The 20,311-nt window shown below is 30.6% G+C and overlaps 1 protein-coding gene across 1 annotated transcript in view; it reads left to right on the top strand.

Moving 5' to 3' along the window:
- LOC129945531 (RNA-binding protein 45) overlaps positions 1 to 19,803 on the top strand; it is a 292,274-nt gene extending 272,471 nt beyond the window's left edge. Inside the window, exon 9 of the mRNA XM_056055337.1 lies at positions 19,794 to 19,803. The gene's annotated coding sequence lies outside the window, so the exon portion shown is untranslated. The remainder of the gene's footprint in view (positions 1 to 19,793) is intronic.
- The last annotated feature ends 508 nt before the right edge of the window (positions 19,804 to 20,311 follow it).

The following is a 20,311-nucleotide window of genomic DNA, read 5'->3' as shown; positions in this document are numbered from 1 at the left end:
TTAACAAATTTTTGGACAAAATTAAACCTCTTTCTGTTTTAAATTTTAAATTCAAAATTTAGTGTTTAGTTTTTAAATTTATCTCAACTGTTAAACACCCCTAGCTCTCTCAAATTCTTGCATCTTTAAGCTTATGTAAATTTGTACCCATATTTGGGAAAACATTAATAAAAAGGGATACAAGTCTGAAATTGGTCTGACAGGCTAATATTTGAACTGATCTGTATTCTCAAGCTTAAATACATTTACACTTATTTTCATGATGTCTTGCATGAGTTCTCAAGTACCATTGACCTACATATGTCAACAGTCACACTCTAATATTGCAATGCTTTTGATTTAACTTTCTCATGACATTAATTATTCATCACTTGGATATCTTCTTATTTTCAAAAAAAAATCCCATTAAGTTATGTGTAGAAGTTCTTTCTAGAACCCTTTGGTTGAAAAATCAGGCGTTCCCCATGGTAGTCACTTAGGACCCCTATTTTTTATTTCAGTTGTCAATGGTGTATTCAAAATGATTTTCAAAAACATAAAATCTAGACAAGGTTGTTTACTATTCCAAGAGAATGGGGTAAGCTCTAACAAGACTAAGTAATGACATTCACTCAAAGGCTTTCTTTTCCTAATTCTCATATTGATTTCACTGAGCATATCAAGTCAATATTTAGTATAGCTAATTTTATAATTTTTAGATTTAAACGCTGTTGTTCTCCAACATTTTGAACCGCTCCGTCTTGATAACGCTTTCCAGGTATGAACTACATTTTACGAGGTCCGCAATAATAGGATGTTTTCTCCACAACGCAAAGTCATGCCTATCAGCTTAAGAGAGATAACATGGTCTGATCCTTACAATATTCCTCCATACAGACATATTATATAACAAAGGAGGGTTAACAATGATATAATCAAAGATCACATAGCTTTAAAATGTGGTAACACTGCACTAAGTGTCAGGCCAGATCATTTTTTGTGTTGTTAGTTTTTTGGTCGTAAGATAAAGCTTGCCTAAGAAAACCTTATTTCTTAGTTAAAGATATGATAGTTTAAAAAAAATGATTTATTATAATTTATTGGACCTATAAAACTTTACATCTTCAAGTTTTTCACCATTTTTCTAGATCAAATCTTAATTTTTATGAATCTACATGTTGCAGCTTTGTTTGTTTACATCTAATCAGTAAAAAATATGATGAGTTGCACAATTTCGAGAGTCATTAAATGAATTCAGTAGTATTTTCACTTTTTCCATCAAATATTTCTAAGACTTCCACAAAACCACCTCCACCGTCATCACCAGCAGCATCAGCAACCCGCCTGGGAATCCACGGCCTTGTGCTTACTTTTTCCTTTAAAAATATACATTTACGCATTTCAAGTCATGTGAGTAAAAATTGTATTTCCTCCTCACACGTTTTGTCATTGTATGTAGCCGCAGTAAATATAAAGATTATTTAAAATATTTCATTTATATATGAATTGAAATACAAATGTTTACTCGTTCAAAAATATTGTACAACATCAATAAATTAACAGTCTATTCACATTAAATGTGTATATTTGGCTTTTGCATAGTGATGACTATAAAAATATATACACATGTTTTATTTTTTCGATTCCAAAAAAATTTATTTATAATCTATAAAATTCAACATGTGTATGTAGAAATATAAACGAAACATAGGTCATAGGTAGGTAAAAATACTGACGTAGTATATTTTTAAACAATAATTATAATATTCCTCAATGGAATTCCTATTGGTTCGGGTAAAGATTCGCATTTGATTTGATTTTGAATTCTTATACATCTTAGAGTTGACTGTGACGTTATAATTTCTGTTCAATTTTTAGAAAAGAATGTGTGTTTATGAAGATGTATAGAGTTTTGAAGATGATTTTTCGTTCTTATTCTTTATTATAAAAAAAAAAATATAATATTATATGAAAATATAAAATGTGTGTATTTATTTGCTGACGTACACATCAGTATTGGAAATAGTTTTCTATTTTATACTGACGTAGGAAATATTGCCTGCTGACGACATGACACTAGAAAAACATTTTATATCTCGCTTGAAAAAGTCATATGAGCATTTACACAAATAGAAGGCAGGTCTTTTATTTTTGACTTTTGATTGTTTGTAGATAGAAATGAAAATGAATATCAAGGTGCACCGATCCTTTTATGGTCAAGAGTAAATGTTTTAATTTTATGGTTTTGAGAATATACAAAACTAAGAAAGTAAAGAAGATATTTTACAGATTTGAAGGTCTAAAAGAACTGATTTGTTTTAAACATTAAGTAATATTTTGATAGATGAAGAATTTGTGTACTCAATTTTTTATAAACATCAAACAAAATTTTATAGTTTAATGAGAAAGGGATTTAGTGTTTCTAAAGTGTTGTTTTTATTGCAATTTTAATGGTTTTGATTTTAAAAAGTACATCCTCTTTAATTTCAAGTGGTTTAAAGCTTTACTTTAAACATTTTTTAAGTGAACTTTTACAACTGAATAATTTAAAAACAAATGTTTCTATATAAAATAAAGGAATTACACCAGAAACTATGAATTCACTAAAACATTTTTAAAACCGGATTTAATTACTAAATTATTGATATAAGTATTATTTTATCTAAATTCCAAACAAAAAACAACAAAATATTAGCGTAGATGAATATTGAATAGGTAATTTTAAGAATAAAGTGATTTTTAAAAGATTAACCAAACCATTTCTGAGGTTTGGCAATTAAAAAAAAAATATTAAAATAACATACAAATTTGCGTTTATCACTTAACGAACTTCAATCTAATGGTAATCAGAAATTCAGGATTCAGCTAATTGGTGTTTAGAATTTTGAGAAGTAAGTTAGAAAACACTATCTTTTATATTTTATGTTTATCAACTTTCAACAACAACATTTTGCATAAAAAGAAATATCTAAGAATTCGATATTTAAACCGAAAATTATTTTTTAAAAATTTTTGGACCTTTTGTTGTAAGTTTATATTTTGTGAAAATAAGTTATTTTTCTACATAGTGATTTTTTCACCTTCATGACAAAATTATTTGGTGTCAATTACTTGGTTGAATCTAGAAGAATGGAGGCCCAAAAATGTTTTCTAAGAGAACAGACGTACAATAGTATAGACTTACGTACGTATTTACGTTCATAAGCATACACAAACATTCCTCCAAAACATGGATTTTGAGACAAAAAATAATTTCTGAAAAAACAGAATTATGTACATACATAAGTATACATTTCTGCAAAAAACATGGATTTTGATTCTTAAGCACCAAGCATATTGCAATCTGTAATATGCTACACTAGATAGTCCTCATAACTGTCTAGTCAAAAAGCTTTTAAGATACTTTATAAAAAATGTTTTGGCTTATTGAAAATACAACTTTATATATACAGCACATAGAGTGGCACTACTTTATATCTTAAAATTCAAGTTGCAGTGAAAGTATATTAAAAGTTACAGAGCAACCAACCTATCGGCTACCATACATAATCGTTAGACATCTGCTTTGTCGGACATCCCAATTGCTTGAAGAGTGGACTTGACTTAATCTTGAATATGATATCCAGTTACTAGAATCAAGCACGGATGGTTGGAAAACGTATACCCCAATATTGATTGGAAAAATTGAAGTATCCGTTTTTGCAAAATTTGCAGAGTCCACTCAACAAAGTACATACCGGATTCTTTAAATGGAAAGTCCCCTTCAAAGAAGGTAGAATTCAAAATCATAAAATGGCAAAAATATTCGTATATTTGTTTGTGTATAATTGTTTTCTTTTTGGAGTCTTTTCTGTACAATTTTTGTTTAACTGTAATTTATTCATTCGCTTGCAAAGAAATTGAAATTCAAAAAAATAATTTTTTTCTTTTAAAAGATATTCTACACCAACTTACAATTTGTCTGTAAACTTTTTAACATGTTTTAAAAATATCTTGAAAACCTAAAGTTTTATATTTCTCTGATCTCCACACCCTTTAATTGGCCACTATTTCATCTCTATAAACATTATAAAAAAAAACAAAAAAAAATAAATACAAGATCATTGCAAACATTTTATAGGATTTTCAAAACACCTCGTCATGTCTGTTTAAAGTACAAATATCAACACTGTTCTAATTAGATCAATCAAAAATGCACCAAACATACCAACAGCTCAACGTCGCCTTCGGTTCTCTGTTCCTAAACTAATTTTTCTATACTTATCTGAATTTTCGAAATGATGAATATCTAATTCAATATTCAAAATCACATGCATTTGTAAATTTATTTTCTATGAGTTTATCCTAAAAATAAATTCAAGATAGATTTTTATTTTAAAATAATACCACAAAAATCCCACCAGACCAGACCTTTTGCACATCATCATGCAGCAGAATATTCTCTTAGGTACAAGTATATATGTGTAGTATCTATACAGCTCTGGCACGATTTTCAAAAAGACCACTGATATATGAAATAGTTCATTCTGCACTCTAATCCCACCCCTCATTGCATTTTCCCCCTAATACACTTGCCCCATCAAATTATGTATACGGACGGGGAAAAGACATTTCCGCAAAGACCATGCGACTAAACCTAATTGAATTTAGAAAAGTGCTTAAGATATTAGACATTATAACGAAACTGAAAAAAATATATAAATATGATTTTAAAAAAAACAATTTTTGAAAAAAAAAAATGTTTACTTAAAAGCCTCCATTCGGTTCGGTGAAAAACCATGGATACGACTGTAAATGCATTTAGTGCAATTTTCCTTTTTTTCTTTAACTTTTGTGTAATATTTTTGTCTGTTTCTTGCTGTGCCATTTTTCGATTGCTTATTTAATTTTGTCAAAAGGGTTTCGGTGGGAGTATATGAGGGCTTCGTTTTTATTTTTATTTGTATTTTATTTATATTTTTGCTTTTGTAATTTCACCTCCTGTGACGAAGAAAAACGTGAATTTCATGCACTGAATTTCATATCTATCAAGGAAAAGTGTAATAAAATGTCAGAGGATCGTAAATTTTTCCCAGACATAAAAGGCCAAATAACATGCAATATTCATTGTGTTCCTTATAAGTCGTCGTCATTTTGGATTAGTTGAGGGATGAAAATACAGCATTTCATGGATTCTCAACTCGAAAAAGCTTGAAACACAAATCAACTTCTTTATGTATAGGGACAAAAGGAAAAACCCGTGAATAGTTTTATGAGACTTCCTGAACGAACTCGAGTATTGTTCTTGTTTCTTTTATTTAAATAATTCCAAAAATCCGAGACAGGTAAGGAAGAGAGGTTTGTACGTACATAATACAAATCGTTCAAAGAATAAAACTAATTACGATATGAATCTTTAGCTCTAGTTTAGCTTGATAATGTATATCTTATATAGCGTTAAGTATTATGTAAATAATTTGAATATTGCGTGTTACTTTGATTAATTACATACGAAATAGAATTGGATGTGGGGTGGGAATTTATTTTGGGTTTTTATTTTTCGTGTATATATGTATTTATTTCAATGGGTACATTTATATAAAAGTAAAATAAAATTAGAATAACAAGAAGCTTATTTAATGGAAATTTAATATCAATTGACAGAGATAGAAGTAAAAAACAATACAGTCAAAAATGTTTTCTGGTAATTAAATTCAAACAAAAACCGTGTGGATGAAGAAGGAAGGAAAATATCAATCATGAGAATCAACAAGAACGAAGGTTTTACATAGGATGAACAAAATTTGATGCAGTTTTCTGTACAATTTACTTGATTGCTTGTGTTTTTTTTTTATTATTTTAAGGAATAATAAATTCATGGATAGTGAAAGAATTTTATACACCTTCATATTTGGTTGAAAACCAGGTTTTTCCCTACTTTAGCAGTAGATGGATTGGATGAAGCATACAAAATTTGTTTTTTTGAAATCAATTAAGTTTGTTATTAAATAAAATAAATGATGGGAACTGCAGTTATTTTTAATAAAAAAGCTCCTTACTAGAGCCTGCTATAAGCCAAAGTTTGAACTCAATCGATTCAATGGCTTAGACCGCAGAGGCAACAAAAGATAGACAGACTGACGACGGAATCGGAATATTTAAATCGTTTTCTTTTTCAATTTCTTGTTTTTAAGCTTCAAATTTATTGTTTAATTTGTATTTTTATACAAAGAAAAGATTTTTTGATGTCCCAAAAGAAAAAAACTTTTAAGTAGTCTCCGAAACAAAATGTTCGTCAAAATCGGGCCAAAAATCGATATGAACCATTAATACCTGAATACCAAAGACCTGAAATATTGTAAAACGTTTTTAATATATAAAAAAAAATTAAAAAAATTGACACAAAATCGCATATGCCAAGTACCGTTACTTTGTGCGTTGAAAAATTAAAAGAAATCTCTAAGTTACAAGTTAAAGGTTCAATTTGTTGTATTTTAGAAGACAGATATTCAGAATCCAGTTTTTAAGATCTTAAGTTTAAAATGTTTATGGCTGCATAGTTTGCCTTATTTAAATCATATTTTATATACATTCCTATACTATCGCAAATAAAAGTCATAAATTAACATTAAAAATATTTAACAATACATTTTTCAAAGCGAGAAAAACTTTTAAAAGTCATAATTTAAAATTTAATTAATTGCTTTCCATTTGTTTTTACTTTTGAAAAATGTCTTCCACCACAAAGAATTTCTAAACAACATGCAAATGAAAAAACCATCACTCCTCAAAGCCGTCATATTAGAAAAAAATATATATTTTTTTTTGCAGATAAAATCTCAATATTATTTTTATTTTCTTGTGTTCATTAAAAACAAATCGAGTTAGCATTAAGAAAAAAAAAGTACGTACCTATACCAACAACAACTTTAAAGCAATTATAAACAACAACAAAAACAAAAAATAAGTATACGCTTTTCAACTACTAATTGGAAAATAATTTACATCGACTACACAAATTTTCATTGCCCACCATAAACATAAATTTTCTTTTTGAATTTTAATTAATGATTCACTAAATACTAAACGATATTTACCAAACGGAAAAGAAATACAAAAATTATACAAATATGTTTCCTTCGGAAAGTTTTTCTTCTTCCTGCTGATCTTAGGTGGGTTTTGATGGGTGTACAGTTTAAATTGACATGAGATAAGTAAAAAATATTATTTATATATCGTACAACCTACTTTTTTTTTCTTAATTAATTTTCTTTAATTTTGTTAATTTTAAAATAATAAAAATAAATATTCTATTCAGTTTTTTTGTTTTGTTTTCATTTTGATTTATGAATTTTTGTTTTTAGTAAATTATTTTAAAATTTTTATTTTGTGTGTTTTTCAAAAATGTATTGCTCCTCAAAAATAAACCTAATATTTTATCTTTCACACTTGCTGCAAAAAATTAAATACATATATGTGTGTAGGTATGTAAAATACAACACACAAAATATAACCAATTTAACGAGACACTTGCGCCCTAATGTCCTCCTTGCACTTCTCATTTCGTTTAAATGATTTTTACTTTATTTTATTTTTATATACATTTTTATTTTAAGACATCACAAAATTTACAAATGACTTGTGACGCCAAAGGGGGTTGCAATGGGTGGTAGGGGAGAGTGTTAGGTTTTTAGTTGTTGGCGGCTTGACTTTTGCGCTTGTGGTTTTCAATAAGAAAAAAAATTAAGAAAATAAAATAAATTGGCAGATAACCAAAAATGCTCTACAAAACTATTATTCTTATATATTTTGTATGTGTTCGTGTTTGTTTTGTGTCCTTTTACTATTTTTTCTTTTTCGTTTCTTTTTGGGACTCGCTTTTTAAGTGAAGGTTCTATTGGCCGTTTATTGAGTAAAACTAACAGTACATTGCACATTATATTATTTTTGTGTATAGAATTTGTAAAGGAAAATTGAAGTCAGAAGAAGAAAGTGCCATCTATGCAGATGTTGGGGTTGTTTTTGAGGAACGAGCAATAATGTGAGGGCGTATACTTGAGCAGCGCTGAACTGTGCTGTGCTGTGCACTCGAAAAGGATATGGATTTCGTGTCTTTTAGCTTGGGTTGGGGGTGAAGTCAATTTCCATTTGACCATATATTTTATGTCCTATAAAGATATGCATGTTTAAGTATAATATATAATAATGTGCAATGTGAGGTTGTTTGTTATTGTTGATGGATGTCTATAGGAATCTTTAAGGATATCATTATTTGAGTTTATTCAAGGATAAATCTTTAGATATGAAATTATTTGACATGTGAGTCAGACACTCAGTGATGCATATACGGCAAAAGAAAGAATTGAATGAGGATAAAGGTACTTCTAAGTTTTACTAATAATATCGCTTTTTGGGGTTAGACTTAGAAAAGATACGAAAGTCAGAATTTTAAGATAGTAGGACATCATCAAATTTGAAGAAATATGCCAAAAAATGAAGTACATCTTTTCTTTAAGTATGTCGGAATAGGAATCAAGGAATTTTGTAGAACTCAATTTTTACTACAGTTTGCTTGATATGACCACTTAATAGAATAACAATTTGGATTTATACAAAAATGAGCAGGATCACCAAACTTTTAGAAATCTAAAGCTTTGCTAAAAAACTAAAGTTCATAGCAAAAATGTCAAACGTAAAATGCATAAAATTCATAGATACTCATCTGTAATAATCAAAACTTCAGTTCGCCTAAATAATTTCAAAAGACTTCTAATAAAATGATGTTTATTGTATATTAAAAAGGAGACTGAAGCTAAATCCTTTTGATTAAATTTTTCACGACTTATTGCTTATTTGCGGCTTAACAAATTCTATATCTTTAGAATTTTGCATGGACTTTGAAATATATTATTTTATTTTTTCTTTCACGTGACCTAAAAGAAATATATTCAAAGGTTATAAGAAGCCAAAATATAGCTGGGCTTATTGTGATCATTCCTTCCTTCAAGAAGAAACACTTTCAGAAAAAATGTCTTCCAAAACTGTGATAGTTTTTTTTTCACATAACTAACTCATCCCAACACCTCAAAATAATTCACCAGAACTAATTTTTCTCACGGCGGCGGTGACATAAAATTGTGAACTGTGAATGCAAATTGTTCAGCATTTTTGTAATGATTTTTAGTAATTTCAATTCGCTTTTGAAGCTTGAACTGTATCATTTTAAATTCAAAATAGCTTTAAAGCTTTTCGTCAATGAAATTATTATATTTGTGTTTGATTCCGGTTTTCTTACTTTGACTCATGTTAACGAGTGAAAAAACCTTTTCACGATTTGCATTCATTTTCAGTAATAACGTAGTTTTATTTGTCAAATGCCAAACAATAACACCTTCAAAAGTGAGAGATTCGAAAATAGCAGTCAATTCAAAATGAAACCACTTACTGGAAAAAAGTTGACATTGATCTGGTAAGAGTATTTCGTTGAAGTAAAAATTTAAAAATCTTGTATTTAATAAAAGAATTTTTGAATTTATAAATTATATTTTGTTTTTGGAGCTATGTTGAAATAATAATAAACCTTTAGTCAGATCAACGAAGCATAAGCTAAATTTTGACCACAACGCCTGTAAGGCATAAGTTTCATCTTAGGATCATAAAGAACCCAAAACTATGCCATAAATATTCCCCACAATCTACGGATGCCGAACAAACACAAATGGTTCACTTTGGCGTATATGTACTCTTGCGAGAAATTGACAAAATCCTCCAAGAGTAATTTTTGTCATGAAAAGTTCTTTCTCAAATTAGCCGTTCGGAATCGGCTTATAAACTGTAGGTCCCATCCATTCCTGACAACAGTACTCGCACACAGGAATGGTTGAGATTTGTAAGTCACTAGGCCCTGGTTTTCCATGGACTGTTCCGCTACCTAATTTATTTTATTTTAACAACAAGATTGTTATCTGCATGAAATAACAGAAAAACCCCTGCCCAGCCGCTTGTAAAAAATCAAATAAATACATTTTAAATTGAATCGTAATTAATATTTGATTCAATTTAAACTCTTCGTTCAAAATAGTATCTAAATTAATACAAATCAATTATTCACATCTACATAAATAAACGTAGCACACACACATCAAACATCACCGATAAACATAAATTTAGACCTTCTAACTCAATTAAATAAATATTTTCATAGCAGTTAGCAGTTAAAATTAATTAAATTCTAACCAATTTCACAACCAACGAAAAATACCAGCAAAAAAAATTTGTTTACTACCAAAAAATCTTGATCAACACTATCAATTAATTTAAACATAATTCAATCCCCAAATTGGATAGGTACACAAAAAACAAAAAAAAAAACCACAACACAACAAATAATTTGCATTTAATTACCTTCTCACAATAAATTTGTTTTATTTTAGTTTTTGATTCAAAACTGAAAACCACCATCATGACATATGGCAGCAGTTCGAGTTGAAGCACATGACTTTTTTGTTCGTGTTTCAAATTGAAATTCAGTTCGAAAAATGTTCGATAAAATTAAATCTTTCTTTTGTTTTAAGTTTAATTTATTTAACTAAATATATAGAAGTTTACCATTGTTTTAAATCAATTAAATTGCACAGATACACAATGCATTCCATCTAACTTAGATACTGCATTGTTTGCCATTAGATTTAAATAGCAAACAAAAATAAATAAAAATAAGAAAAACAAGAAAAAAGCAAAACAATAGATACATTCATACATATATTTATAGTCAAAGATACATTTGTATCTTCTTGTCAGAGAGATATTTAAAATAGATACATTTATAGATACACCCAATGATTGAAATGAAAAGATACAATAAACAACACCACTCTCAGATACATCTATCAGATACACCTATGTCTCTCTCGCCTTAGCATAGGCATCCCCAAACCAATCTATCTCTGTCCCAGTCCTTCTTCGCCATCCAAGATACGAATAAAACAAAAGGGTTGAGGTTAATCGAATGGCAATAGAATAAATCTGTTTTTATTCGAACAATTGTCATAGATACCGGCAATGTGTGGCTATGTTCAACACAGCACTTAACTGTATTGTGCGTAAAAGTATCTTATCAATATGATGCTGATGTTGATGCTGTTATGGGGAGATATCAGAAAGATAGAATAAAAGGGAGAAAGATAGAGGAAGAAGAAGATACCAGAGTGAAGGAATATTGATTTGAATTGAAACTGGGTGAACGTTGACTGATGGTGACTTGTGACTTGAGACTTAAGAAATTAAGATACTGAAGTAGGAGTAGAGGTGAAAAACAATTACAGTGAAGTATCTACAATTGCTCTAAACTACTAGGTAGTATCTAAAAGTCGATACGGGACCAATTAGTTGAGGGATGTGAAAAATTGTATCTTTAAGATATATATCTCGCCTTGGTGTGCATAAATTTGGAGATGTGTTAAACGAGGAAGCCAAGCAACAAATTGGATCACAAAAGTAGACACTCAACGTGATTTGTCGTCTGAGTGTTGAAGCTGTTGGCGATGATGCTGATGATGCTCTAGCTTCTAGTCTTATCTCTAGGTCTAGCTGTTGCTATAGTTTCTGATGATCTCGAGTGGTTCTGTTTTAGGTGCGGTCGGTCGGTTCAGAGATACTCGAATAGGTATGTAGTGACGCTAGTTGTTTGCTTAGACTTTTATTCATATGATAGGATGCTCAAATGATGGTGTTAATTAAACGAGCTAAGGTGTTTGTCTAAGGCCAACATGGTGCACGTTTTGTATCTGTATCAAAATGTATGTGCCTTATTTTAACTATAAATGCATGCTTTTTTCGTAATCTATGTATAAACAAATATGTTTATGTGGATCTGTGATGAAATTCTTTTTTTGACGATCGTGACATTTAAATTAGACCAACTGACTGACTGACTATGTACAAAAATAAAAGAAACGAACAACATCATTTTTGATTTATTTAGTATTTTATCAAATTTTAGATTATTATTATTTTGGGCCTCCAAATTCATCTCTGAAGGTTGAATTTGTCAAGATTATTATTTCTACAAGACGAAAAGGGTGTTCAATTTGTGTTTCAAAGTCCAAACGGGCAGACAGACGGTTTTGTGTATATTTTTATAAAAATGTTCTTTATTAATTCTCTATAATTTAATTATATTGGAAAATGTCTACCTGCAGGCTCTGGGTGGTATAAAACAACATCAGATAGTTCTGGTGTCAGCTACGACCGACGGCCGGTGGCGGTGGCAATGGCTGTTTTGTGTTTCCTATATGAATTAAAGTTTTCGAAAATAGTTCCAAATTGGCGTCAATCCAATTGGAATATTTTAAAATTCGCAAAATTTTTTGCTGTGAGTTATGAATTTGTTCCTTCTGCTTTGAGAATGAATTTTTTTGCTCTTGTGAATTTTTGCAAGGCGTTGCGTCGTTCGTCGTCAATGATAGGTCACAAGACTTGAAAAAAAAAGATACCTACGTGTTTTCTAAACTCTTCATTAAACTTGTCCAGAAGGTGGGTGCGAACATTGTCTTTTGTTTTAATATCTTGAGTAGGTAGGTTTTGGTTAGGTTGGTTTTATTATAATAATTAAAAACTACACATTAATTAAAATGAAAATTATTACTTTTTTGATATATAGGATGGTAACACCTCACTGTTTTTAAAAAATCGAGCAAATTTTGTTTTATTACAAAAATGTTAAATTATTCGTGAAGTAATTTTGTTTACAATAAATTTAATTTGCAAAGGTGGTCTATGAGAAGAGGCATTGAGAACACAATTTAAAGAAATGTTGATGAGAAAGGAATGTGCTATCTTTGAGAGACAAAATTAGTGTTGCTTGAAATAAAATAGTTCAATCGGGTTAAGAAAGGAACATTATTCGCTACGGATAGATGAAAGCGACTATTACATACGATATGGTTTCAAAAAATTAGGACAAATCCAGAGAAATCAAAACTATATGTGAATCTTTTTAATATAAAATTAAATTTGTTTTCAAAGAAAATGTATGACATTTAAATTTGTGTAAATTTTATAATCCCCTTTTATGAATTTTGCTCGTTGTTTTTCAAAAACAATAAATTGACAATTTTTCGGTACATTTGACGGAAAAATTATCATTTTGTAAAACAAAATAACTAAAATAAAATAACAATTAATAAAATTCAAAACCTCGTCGGTCCAAATACTATTACAAAACCGTAATCACGAAATAAAAGGTCATACAAATAAGAACTTATTCCTATAGATTCTGATGTTTTCAGCATATTTTAAAAAGATATAACTCAAAATGTGAAATACAAAAATTTAAAGAAGGAATCTCTGTACTTGACAGTACGACCGAAGTTGGGCTCGAGGGTATATTGATGAGCATTCCTAGAAGCATAAGCATTACGGTTGAACTGTTTAAGGAAAGGAATGAAACTGGCTATTTCTCTAGAGCATAAACCGTTAAAATAGCGGTAAAAGAGGGTAAGACAAGAAACATTTCGACGATGTTCAAGCGACGTAAATGATCTTATGATGGTAATATCACCAATCAATGCTCTACGTTCAATACTGTCCGAGAGGCATAAATAAGTTTCAGGAACACCAGCCCAGATATGTGAGTTTTACCCAAGCTTTGGATGTATATTAGTTTTGAAGATAACAGCCAGATCAGAAGGAGAAAAAAACTTCTTGCATTTTGGCACATCGCGTATGTGATCGTTCCACAAAAAGTGGTTGGTGATACGTATTCCGAAAATATCGATAAGTTCAGTCTCAGTCAGATGAAGGTGCCATCTATGGATAATGGCAAGGGGGTATATCTCGCTTAAACAATACGAAACAGCATTGGGTTTTCGAAGCATTAAATTGCACGCGTTTTTTTATTCCCCATTTTAGAAAGCTGTTTATGTCGGCATTTTAATGAGCTTATCATATTTTGTCGTTGAACTTCCAGATCCAAAGAAGAAGGATGTAAATCTGAAAACGAATATGAAAATCTAAGAGTACTATCGTCAGCGAAACTTTGTATTGGATTAGAAGTTGCAGTCAGGAGATCATTAATAAAAATGAGAAAAAGTGTTGGAGATAGAAAAGAACCCTGTTGCACACCAGCATTAATTTTGTGGTTTACAGACTTGAATCCATCTTAAGCAACTTTTATTGAACGATTCGAAAGGTAATTACAAATAAAATGAAGGAGGGAATTATGAAAAATTAAAGCAAGCATTTTCGATAAGAGAGTCTGATAATTAATGAGCTGTTAATTAATCAGCGTTTCCATGACCTTGGAGCGAAGGGACGTAAGGGCAATCGGTCGATAATTAGAGGGCGAGAAAGATTTCCATTTTTTTGGAATAGGCTGGACAAATGCAGTTTGCCCACATAGTCTAAGAGGAAGCTTTAATAACAAATTTGTAGCACTTTATCTTTTAAGTTTAATTTTTGAGCGAGATGTCTTGTATTCCAAAACCATAGCGCCTAATTCCTAAAATATGATTTAGTTCAAAAAGCTAAAAAAAAAAACATACCCAAAAATTGATTTGGGCTATATGACATTGATTTTGGGCTTTATGGTATTTTCTTCTGAAAAAGTTGTTGGGTGATATGACAGTTTTCAAAATGTCGGCGTGAAAAATGACACCGAATTCCTCTTTTTATTTGGAATTTGGAATCAAATCTGAATGGCCAAAGGTTTTGTAAAATTGCCCAAATAGTACAATAGCAAAATGTTAATGAAAATGTTTTGGGCACTGTGACATGTTTTATTTGGACGTTATGGTTTTTAGGGGAAAAAAGCCTCATTTTGAAATACTTCCAATGAAAAGTAAAGGAACCATTTACCCATATCTATTTATCATGCCCAAAATTTACTGAACATTTTTAATATTTTTTCACCCGTCAAATATCTTACTTACGTTATCTTGCAGATGGCAAATAGTATTAACTTGAAAACAGGAACTAAATGGAAAATATTGGATTTGTACAAAATTCGAAGTTTTGATTTAAAAGAAATATTGATGCTAGAAGAATGAAAATGGATAAAACAGAATAACTAAAATTTCTAAATCCTATTTAAGTCCAGGCCGTAAGTAGTTACAATATCAATACAATATCAACGCATGTCATTGTAAAATATCAGGGAGTCAATAGCTAAGAGAAAATGTTTGGAATTAATATTAATCTAAAATTTTTGGTCCTTGCGTCTTATGTTCGGATTTTAGCGCAATAAAGGTGTTGTGAATGCCCTTAAAATGATTAGACACATTGCGATCAATTAGGAAAGATGTAGTTGGATGCGTGCACATTGTAATGAGTCGGAAACATTAAGCATATTAAAGCATTGCACATTCGTGTAGTGCGGCTAAAGAAAAAATACTTGTACCTTACAGTACGTCCGAAATCGGGCTTAAGGGTAAACTGATGAGCATTGTTTATAAAAATAAAGATAAAATAATGATAGACATGAGACTCTGTGGCGGTGCTCAAGAGCAGCAAATGTCTCAGTAATCTTGTCTGCAACTGAAAAGCCCCCAGATTTTTCTCTCATAAGATGTGACAGGTTTGTTACTTCTAGTCTATGAAAAACTTATTTGTTAACCCGAAAACTTGGCCATCCTAAAAATGTGACTTTTTGTTAGTGACTTTTGAAAGAACGTCAACTAATTTGCTTAGCTTTGGCAATTTAGGTCCCCTGTATTACTTTCATATGAGAGAGAATAAATAACCATCCACGTTAAAAGTTAAGATCAAACTTAGTTTCCATCCACCAAAACATCATTTCCTACTCTGTTTAACATGCGTGCGTTTCCATAATGCAATTTTTTTTAATAAACATCAAGAACATCATCTGTATTCATTTATGCATTCGTTACTTTTGGCGCCAATTTGTATTAAATTTTACACTTTTTTCTTCTTAATTAAAAACACAGCATTTTTATTCAACAACAATAACAAAAATTGATGAAAATATCTTTTACCACGAAACCTCTGAAAAAAATGCTTTAACTCAGCCCACTCTTCCTCTCTATTTATCTCTGTATCTCAGCACAGTATGAGATATAACTATAGAATTTTTAAGCTACATAATGTATCTATAGGATTTGAATTTATTCTAATACTTGTATCGTGTATGACACTCGCTCTCGTTTTTATATTTTTGTTTAGAGCAATAAGCCAATGACAGTAAATTAGGTCTTATTTTTCACACAGCACTATGAAAGTGCAACCAGCATGAATGTACCCCAATTCATTTCTACTATACTAAAACTACTCCTCCATCAGAGGGTAGGGTATTCAGATACACCCTTTTGTTCTGAGACTACTTTTGTTAAGGTAGGATTGCCAATAGTATTTTTTTCAGTTATTCTTATTATTGAGATAGGGGTACAAAATATTGAGCTAAAAAATTGAAGTAATATTTCAATTAGTCTATTTTTGATGATAGGGTTTTAGTACTCTTTGTATGCCAAAGACACTGCAAACATTAGGAAATGTAAAAAGAGATTGAAAGTATGTTTCGGTGCATATTTGTGTTGTATTCCTGAATGAAAAAGACAGATCGTGGTAAAGAAATAAACATTCGTGGAGTACAGCTGAAGAATGAATTTCTGTGCTTCAAAGAACTACTGAAGTTTGATTCAAGGATATACTTGTGAGTATTCCTGGAGGCTTGAATGTTATTGCATGACTTGGAAGAATACAGTGTGCTAATGCATTCCACATTCGCTCAGTGCGGCTAAGGAACGAATCTTTGAAATTGACAGTTCGACCAAAGATGGGCTTGAGAGGAAATTGGAGGATTTTTTATTACAGTTGAATTGTTTAAAGGGATTAATAGTACTGGATATTTTTCTAAAACATAACCCCTTTAAAACACTGGGACTTAAGTTTGATACAAGAGGCATTACCACGACATTCGAATATTCTTTGTTCAATAATAGCTAAGAAACCTAACTAAATTGCAGAAGTAGCTGCTCAGAGATATTAATCATATTCAAGCCTTAGACGTTCATATACATATATGTCTTATAGATAACTGCGTTTGAAACCCACTGATTTCAACTACATTTTGAAAGCCAGAATGGAATAAACTTATCACACCTTGCCGTTGAAGATACTCAACAAAAGAGCAGGGTTTTGAATCTAGAAACAAAGATGAAAAGCTGAGGATATTGGCGTCAGAAAATCAGGTAAGTTGATTAAAAGTTTAAGAAACATAATAAAATTAAGAAAAAGTACAGGAGGCTGAACAGAGCCCTGTGGCACCCCAGCATTTATTTTGTTGTTTTCAAACATGAAGCTATTAAATATAACATGTATTGACTATTATCAAATTTTATAAAATTCCTTGAGCTTTAAACGAGAATAATAGTTATGGTAACTCTAAGTTGTAATTTAAATATAAAGGGGAACTGGATGCAAGTGCAGTAAAAAGCAGAACAAACTTGAAAGTTTACCACGAGGCAAAGTAAGGCTGTTTGTTTTTTTATTTTTATTAGAAATTAACTTCAAGTACCTACCACTTCAACATTCAGCACACATGATGCTCAGTGTTTGTTCAGTGTCTTTTCTTAGGGTGGCAATTAATTTAAAAAAAATTAATTGGATACGCTTAATTATAAGATAACTATGTATGTAAACAAAAAATAGACAATCGACAATTCGGAGACAATCAAAAGTGTTTCGTCAAGAATCATAAGACATCACATTCATATGTGTATTAAAAAGTTTGATGATTGACGAAAATACTGATGCTGACGTCGTCCCTCGAAAAGTATGACTGTCACATGTTGTCAAAAAAAATTGAGATTTTCGTCATTTAACTTTTGTTAGTGTTGCTGCAAAATATACTTATACTCGTATCTTTTAATTTGAACAGAAAAATGAAAACATTTTTTTGGTAATTGAGCAAATATTATTATCTCACATAGTGCCAAAAATATCAAATAAGAAAATAAAAATTAAAGAAAGAAAAACACAAAAATCCAATTTATTCTAAAGTTTATTCTAAAAGTTAAATAATTTTAATTATTTTTAATATAAAACATGCAGAAAAAGGAATATGTACTCGTACATATTCGCATACATATATGTATGTTTGTCTCTCTGAGTGAAAATATATCTTCTAGGTAAGCTTCAACACCAACCACAGAACAGTGATGAAGAACGTTTTGCAACAATATTGCCAAATTGTGCAGTCAGATAGAAAATATTGGATATAGACCAGAAGTTTGACGTCCAATTGTCTAAGGATGCATTGCAATGCAATGAACACAGCTTCAGAGAAAAGATACGTTTTCTGTTCTTTTGTGGGGGTGGAATTTTTAAAATTATTTGTATGACTAAGGTAAAATCTTTAAAATAACATATTCCTATCTATAAGATACATATTTTTCCACACTTACGATAGGTTGGAGAGAAAACAAGAAATGTATCTATGGAATTTTCAAGTGCTTATGTACTCTTCTGTTGTATCATTTCCGACAGAGAATAATTAATTCATTTAGATGAATATCTTATGAATCAGGCATAATGTAAGCTGCTTTGGAAAGAAAGCAGTTTGTTTGGTTTGAATTAAGATTTTTATGGAAGCACATTCAAATTCAAATTTGAAGCATATTTTTATGAATTTAAAACTTTTCATCGTTTCCAGTAAAAAGTGAACTTGAGACATAAGCTTATAGTTAAGGATTTGTTAAAATTAATTTTTAAAAATTTCAAGCGACTATTTTCTGATATACATACACAGATATTGAACAAAATTCAAAATTTTCAAAGTAAAAAAAATAATTTCAGCTCAAAATATTTTTGAAGAACGAAGAAAACCGAATTTGACTGACTTACTAGAACACTATTCAAAAAAATTAAATTTTGTATCAAATTACTAAATAAACTCTCGAAAATTGTAATTTATGAATAAGTATTTGTTACAGTAAAGTCCGCCATTGACCAAAAATACACATTACTGCAGATCTTCAAAGAACTCATGAAACTTCAAATCGTCAATTTAGTATAAAGATTGAGAATGCAAGCTGCTCTAACAAGGTCGGATAAGTGATCTCACTGATACTTTTGATGCCCAAAAAGTATTTTTTGACAAGGGAACTACTTCAACGAAGTTTTGGTCAAAACGTCACAATCGACAGACGTAAGTTTGAGGTAGTCAAGGACTTCGTCTACCTAGGCTGAGATCAAACTTAGAATAACTCTTGCTAACCGCTGTTTCTTTGGACTAAGAAAGCAATTGAGTGGTAAAGTCCTCTCTCGAGGGACCAAAGTGTTGCTATATAAGACCCTTATCATCCCCGTCCTGCTATACGGTGCAGAAGCATTAACCATGACAAAAGCGGATGAAAGCACCTTGGGTCGATTCGAGAGATAAGTTCTTCGTGTGATCTACGGTCCCGTATGCATCGAAGGGGAGTGGAGGAAAAGATGGAACGACGAACTGTACGGGCTGTACAGCGACGTAGACTTAGCAAGAAGAGTAAAAGTCCAACGACTAAGATGGCTGGGTCACGAAGAGCGCATGGAAACCAATGATCCGGCCCGGAAAGTCTTCGAATCCGCACCCACAGGACAGCGCAGTAGAGGAAGACCGCGGATCAGGTGGCGCGCACAAGTGGAAGGTGACCTCATCCAACTTGGAGCGCGAAACTGGAGACATCTAGCTAGGGACCGAGCTAACAGATGGGAGAGCATCTCAACCAACTAAGCGTACGAAGCTGGATACACCTTAGCTAGAGCTAGAGACGCATATTGGTCCATCCCAGATTGTAGGGATACCTTAGGTTAGTAAGTAAATATTAGAATAAAAAATATCAGTTCAAGTTTTTCAGAGAATCAATGGAAAGTTATCAGTGTTTGTCTTATATCCGATTTTTTTTTAATATAATTGTATGAATCTAAATTTGGAATCTAAACCAAAACTCAAAATTTAATCCATGAAAATATGTTATTTATAGAAGAATGATAACAATTGAAAACTTTCTAAATAAAATTAATTACTAAATTAAGAACTACGAGTATATTGTGGTTTCTGAAAACCTCAACAAAATTGTTTCTGGTTGTATTTTAATGCTCATTCAAAAATACATTAAACTTCAAAAAGTATTATAATTGCTTTACAAAAATAGCAAATTAAATGTTGCTGAACAATGAAATAAATGTACACGAATCTATAAATTTGTTGAGCTGTTCAGGTCGTATCCCTAATAAAAATGGAGACACAGTGGTACAAAATAATGAACCAGTACTACGCAATATTTGCGTATTTCTCAAATATCGTAAGTAGGTACCTATTTTTTGTGTTCACTACATCAAACCAATACTGAAAATG

The sequence above is a fragment of the Eupeodes corollae genome, chromosome 2 (assembly GCF_945859685.1).
Source record: "Eupeodes corollae chromosome 2, idEupCoro1.1, whole genome shotgun sequence".
NCBI lineage: Eukaryota > Metazoa > Arthropoda > Insecta > Diptera > Syrphidae > Eupeodes > Eupeodes corollae.
The sequence above is the reverse complement of the archived record's forward strand: the minus strand, read 5'-3'. Positions and strand labels throughout refer to the sequence as shown.